At 38.7% G+C, this 6634-nt stretch overlaps 1 long non-coding RNA gene across 1 annotated transcript; it reads left to right on the plus strand.

Annotated features, from left to right (window-relative positions):
- The first annotated feature begins 4836 nt into the window (after positions 1-4836).
- LOC107673982 (uncharacterized) lies at positions 4837-6228 on the plus strand. Its single transcript, XR_001632461.1, has 3 exons — positions 4837-4921; positions 5484-5501; positions 5862-6228. It is a non-coding gene; the product is annotated as an uncharacterized LOC107673982 (long non-coding RNA).
- Positions 6229-6634: the final 406 nt, after the last annotated feature.

Below are 6634 nucleotides of genomic sequence, written 5' to 3' on the forward strand. Positions count from 1 at the left end.
CCACAAATTCGTCGTGTTTTTCTGTGGGTTTTATGACCGTGAACTCAGCTCCTTTATCCACGATAAAAGTAGTATCATCATACGTTTTGTATAATCGTTGATCAATTTCTTTTGCTTTTAATAGGGCTTTCTTAAGGGGAGCCGAAGCCTGCTATTCCTCCTTAACCTCAGCGTCTTTGTTTTTGTTTCTCTTTCTCTTGACTTGCACTTCCTCTGTTTCTGCAGGGGCTCTTTCCTGCGTGTCATGTATTTTGACTCTGCCTATTTTAGCCTCAGGCCTGTTTTTTCCCCTTTCTGCTATGATCCGTGCCCTTTCTTCAGCACTCAATTTGTTCCATTTTTCGGGACTTATGTAATTCCCTTTTTCCCTATTACTATCATTTCGATTTGTTCTAGGTCTCGATTGATCCCTAAATCGCCTTTCTCCCTGCGATGTATTTTTTGGGCTGTTTCTTTCTGCCCTCTCTGGCCCCTTTTTCCATTTTTCGTCTGCTCTGCGCTCTGTGCGAGGGAAGGGTCTGCTCTCTCTCTCATGGCGATTATACGGCCTTCTTTCGCGGCTTGACCGCCTGGGCGGGTCCTTCTGCCGCGGTGGTTTATTATTAGATTTTTCCCTGTCTGTCTGAATTATTTCAGTTTTCCTGTCATATCGAATTAAAGCCTTCTCTAATTCTTCTGGAGAAGTCTCGGGACCATAAAGGAGAAATTATTTTGCCCCCACCAGAGCATTTCTTTTTACTCCCTGGAAAATATGTTTCAAGATCCCCTCGACGCCTTTTACAGCTATTTCCTGACAGGCTGTTAAAGAGCCTACTGTTCGCCATTTCTCCTCAAATCGTTCTTGTTCGACTTCATCTTTATTAGTAGGTATTAACCCTTCAAGGGTCTTAGCTAATTTCCTACCTCCGTGCAGTCCAAACTCGGCTAAAATATGTGAGTCTATTGACTTAGTAATGGAGTAATTTAACGCGTTATAATTTTCAAAAAAGTAATAAGAGTACAGTTACAAGCCGAGGTCTCTATACATTACCGCCGCGTTACATCATTGCTGACAGAATGCAGTGTTTTATAATCTAGATTGTAAAAATGGTGTAGCACACACACTGTCGAGTCCAGTGCCAGTGGATTAGAGATCTGCTCCCGCGAGACCCGACGCAACAGTGTGGCGCGGGACAAGACTTGATAGGCGAGTGCTGGTGCGGGCGGGTAGACACTCGTGTGAGTGCGGGATGCGGGATAATAAAATGATTCACGGGACTCCCGTAAAATAGAAATATCTAAACATAAAATATCTAAAACAAATAAATTGTTATACATCTATTGCACAAAAGCAACAAGAACTAATATAAAATATAAACGATTAGCAGGCGCAAGCATAGGCAGAGTTTCTATTTAGGCTATAACACGTGTTTGCAGCCTTGAGCAATATTGATTTCTGGAATGCAGTGGCCAAATGTTGATGCTTTAATAACAAATATTTATCAGGAGCGTTTATGCTGGGATTTCATAAATTTCATGGATGTAGTCACAGAAAAAAGTAACATAACTAGTAATGTAACTAATTACTTTTAAAATAAAGTAATCAGAACAGTAACATGATTACTTTTAAAAGGAGTAATTAGTAATCAGTAATTTAATTACATTTTCAGAATAACTTGCCCAACACTGTCCAAGACCAAGTCCTATCTATTTGAATGGGGGAATCCTGAAATCTGAAAAACTGCTTGCTGAAGTCACAATTAAATAACATATTTCAAACCAGCAACAAAATCTGACACGAACTGTCCCATAAAAGTTGTTTCCTATACTCAAATAGCGTTTAAAAAGCTTATTTTTCAGGCGGGACTAGCTAATGCGCATGTGCAGTCCTAAGCACGAGTCTCGGGTTTCTATGGGAACCGGAGCTTCTAACAGCCACTGCAGTGAAGCAACGACTTGACCAATCAGCGATTGGCTCTTTCATTTAGAAGGCGGGACTATTCTGCCATATTACGCGTTGCAGTTTCTCCCATTCATAAGTACAGGAGTGAACCGTCTTTGTATATCTATTGTCTTTGGCTCTGCACAGTTTAGCTCCAACCCTAATCAAACACACCTGATCCAGCTAATCAAGTTCTTTAGGATTACTAGAAACTTCCAAGCAAGTGCGAGTTGGAGCTGGTTGGAGCTAAACTGTGTAGAGCTGCGACTATAGCAATCAGTGATTGGCTCTTGCATTTAGAAGGCGGGACTATTCCGCTATGTTGCGCGTTGCAGTTTCTCCCATTCATAAGTACAGGAGTGAACCGTCTTTGTATATCTATAGTCTTTGGCTCTGCACAGTTTAGCTCTAACCCTAATCAAACACACCTGATCCAGCTAATCAAGTTCTTTAGGATTACTAGAAACTTCCAAGCAAGTGCGAGTTGGAGCTGGTTGGAGCTAAACTGTGTAGAGCTGCGGCCCTCCAGGAATTGAGTTTGAGACCACTGATTTAAAAGAAAGTATAAAAGGCAAAACCACCAAACTACCGGTGTCGTTATCGGTATCGGGAGATATCACTCTGAATAATCGGATATCGGTCTCGGTGGAGAAATTTACTATCGGTGCATCTCTAGAAAATAATCAATACATTAATTTCAATTGTTACATTGGTTTATGGCCCATGTTTGTACAATGCCTCATTGATTATTCATCTTCTCTCATCTTTAGAATTGCTTAATTTTGCCCCCACAGACAGCTATTTGATCTTTATGTTGGCTGAAGCTTTTTAACAGGAAATGTCTTCACAACTGAAACCCAGAGGACTGACCTAGGTATCAAAAACATTGTAGACAGATAGTGTATACAATAGTTTTGCAATAAATTGACTTGTATAATACAAGTGCTGTGTTTTTATGTAGTTTAACTTCTATGCATATAAATATGAGGAATTAAAGGCTGAAATTCTAAACTCTCTTGCATTATGCATATTTTGATCTCAAAACAAAATATAATTGCATATGATGACTCGACTTTAGTGTTTCAATAGTTTTGGACAATCTATTTCTGCCCCTGGTCTCCTCTGTATTGTAGTGAAATGGATGGCAATTCACGGACGAGGAGGAGGAGAGTCAAAGTCAGAGTGCAGCAGCATTTATTGAGTCTTGCAATGGAGGCTATAGAGCAGGCAGATCAGGCTGTGAACCAGGAAGTGCAAAATATCAAGAAAGATGTGAAGGACAATGCTGAGGAAGCTGAAAATCTGGATTTTGATGTCGATACTGAAGTTGATGACTTGTATATGGCTAGTGATCCTGATGAAGATTTTTGCTCTGATAATCCTGAAGAGGACCCCCATAGTGATGCTAAAAGGAAACTGGCTGAATGGGCAGCTAACCGAAATGTGTCTCATGCTGCACTTTCAGAACTATTAGGTATACTTCTGGAGCTAGGACTGGATTTACCAAAGGATCCCAGAACTCTCCTGAGTACACTGAAAGAATGTGATGTGAAAGAAATGGGTCAGGGTAGCTACTACCATTTTGGCCTTATTTAAAGTGCACTGTGGATTTAATTCTTGGCATGATTGCATTGTACAACAGTAGATTATTCATTTTTGCAATATGCATTTTTATTAAACATTGAAAAATACTATTTTAAATTTTTATATGTGATATGTAATCTGTATATAACATTTTTATGTTTTAGATGTTATGTCAGTGAAATTTTTATTCTGAAAATTTTATTAAAAAATTTGTTAGTAAATTATATAATTGCAGGTAAGTACTTGTGTCCATGTTTTAAACCCTGTAGACTAAAATAAAATATAAACAGACAGTAAGTTTATCCTGCAGGAATAGTGGCCTGTTTAATATGAGTCCTGCAGGAATGAGCAAGATGATTCCTGCACAAGGCTTAAAAAAATCTAAATTTTCCTACAGATATATATTTAATCCTACAGGAATTCAAAATTCCTGTATGTAGTGGGGCGGTCCTGCAGGACAAACGTGTGGACAATCCTGCAGGACTCCTGTAGGAATGTCTCTGTCCTGAAGGAATTTAGTTCTGTCCTGCAGGATTCCTGCATGATCCCTGCACAGAAAGCAGCATTCCTTCAGGAATTCCTGCAGGATATTTTTGTAAGGGCTTTAGTGTTTCGTTTCCAAATTAAGGATGATAATGGACAGTTTTCTTAACGAGTGTTTGGACAAAAATAGTCTGGCAATTAATTGCATATTTATGGAGATTTTTTTTTATTTAATTTGTTATCATGTACCTGCTGTGCAATATTTTTTAGTCAATTTATTTGCTTTGGTTTGATTTTGTAAAAGCAAAGCACAGCTAATATAATGGCTTTGCTACTTACAACACATAATTGTGAATAACATGCCTTACCTTAACACAGAGTCCAACGTTTATATTTTTTCTATGAGTCTTTGAGTTAACGTACTAAACATGAGTGGAATTTGCACCGCAGCGCCCCCACACCTTGATGCTCATGACAAGAATAGCATGTATAGTTATCTTTATTGAAGTGAATTAGGTTAAAATCGCCGTCATGCATGAATGAATGATATTTTTGCAATTTTACACATAATAATCCACGATGATCACATTACACAAAACTGAAATTGCACGTCAAAATAACACATTGTCAATATTTTTTGAGACCCCCCAAAATTTAACAAATCACGTTTTCAGGGGAGCCCATATCTTATTAAGGGGAGCCGAGCTCCCCCTAGCTCCCCCGTAGTTCGCACCCTGTTTCTATTACAGGTTTAGGTCTTAAATTTCATATAAGGTGGTATTAAAAAGGTCTTAAAAAGTCTTAAATTTAACGTGTTCAAGTCTGCAGAAACCCTGGTTTTACAGCCACTTATTCCAAAGCCAGGGCTAAACTCCACCAAGCTGAATATTCATCAGACTTGACAGATACAGAAAATATCTCAAGAAAAAGAAGGTAGGTGTTTGTGGAGCAATGCAGGCCAAATTCCATGCCTACTAGAAATAATAAGAAATAGGGCTGGGTGATACAGCTAAACAATTTATCACAATATGTTTTGTGTCATTCGGTATCGATAACTTAGAGCTGCACAATTCTGAATAAATTGAAAAACACCTATTTGTTTGCTGTGATCATGATTCTGAACTATTACTGGAGGCTCTGACAAAATATTGATGCAGTGTAATTTCACATTTGCAATTAATTTAAATTCATTGTTTAAAAAACATCAGTTTGAATGTATGATTCAATGATTCGCTCATAAATACTTTTGTTTCATTACTGGATGAATCAGTGTATTTGAAATAATCTGTTGAATGAAGATTCAATTTAAAAAAAAAATGTTTAAACAGTCACTTGTCACCACCTGGTGGTGAAACAATGTAATCAATAAATGGTTATTTTAAGTGCCAAATTTCTTTCAAAATCTGATTTGCTCTATTTTAATTTTTAATTGTAATTTATTTTAAACCAAGAAACTGGCACACTGACGAGCTGACATGTCCTTTTTTATTCACAGTCTCCTTGTTGCCGGCAGGTACCGTACTCAGTTTCATGTGTTTGTGTGTTCTGATTTCACATGCCGATTGTGTGACCCAACACAGCAACACAACTTTTTGGCTTTTCACTCGTAGTACTCGCCTTCTTCAAGGCATTTGATAGATTGTTTGTGATCCAGGGATGGTGCACGATTAAGGGTTGTAAATACAACCAAACTTCGTGTCTGTTTAAATTTTAGTGCATGTAAGTTAAACTGTATTGAGTTATATCGAAAAAATTTTCTATTGTTATCGATGAAGGCAGATCGTCAATAAATATCGATACCGTTTTATCGCCCAGGCCCAATATAAAAACAGTAGGTAAGGTGTGCCTTATATGTTTGTGTTAACTTCTGTAGGCCAAGTGCAAAACTTCTCCAGAGTCAACTGAGCACCCAGTTGGAATCAAGTGAGCATTCAGACTCTTCAGAGGAGCTTCCACCCACTCCACCAAACCAACTCCTTTGGCCAGCAAAGAAAGTGAGCAACTACTTTCAGAACCCCACTGACCAACATGTTGCCAGCTATACTCCCCTACGTAACACCAGTCATGCTGCCCAACAAGGTGCCAGCACCACAAACCGAGGCGTTACCAGCCCCACAGCCACAGTTACCAGCCCTAGAGACCAAGGAGTTACCACCCCAACAGCCACAGTTACCAGCCCCACAGCCCAAGGAGTTACCAGCGCAACACCCCAAGGAGTTAGCAGCTCCATAACCCGTAGCGCTACCAGCCCCACAGCCACAATTACCAGCCCTACTTGTGAAGCCATGTTCACTAAGCTTCTAAGATTGTCAGAAGCTTACTTAACGTAAGCTTTTAGTAATAAATGAAAAGCAATCTTTTTTTTGCTGATCTGAAAAATGATCCGATCCGTGAATCAAAATCTGTAGTATGATCTGAACCGTGAGTTTTGTGATCCGTTGCACCACTAATGTGTATGTACCAAGAGCTCCTGTAAAACCACAAATTCACACTTGGCAAATAAAGCTGATTCTGATTCTGATAAAACTTGCTTACATGTTTCACTTTTTGTAAGAAAGCACCCCTACAACAACTGAAACTAAACAGTAGTGTTTTACTCTAGGATTACATAAAAATGTAATTTTAACATCAGTTTAAGAACTGAAT

The sequence above is a fragment of the Sinocyclocheilus anshuiensis genome, unplaced genomic scaffold (genome assembly GCF_001515605.1).
Source record: "Sinocyclocheilus anshuiensis isolate Anshui unplaced genomic scaffold, SAMN03320099.WGS_v1.1 scaffold1009, whole genome shotgun sequence".
NCBI lineage: Eukaryota > Metazoa > Chordata > Actinopteri > Cypriniformes > Cyprinidae > Sinocyclocheilus > Sinocyclocheilus anshuiensis.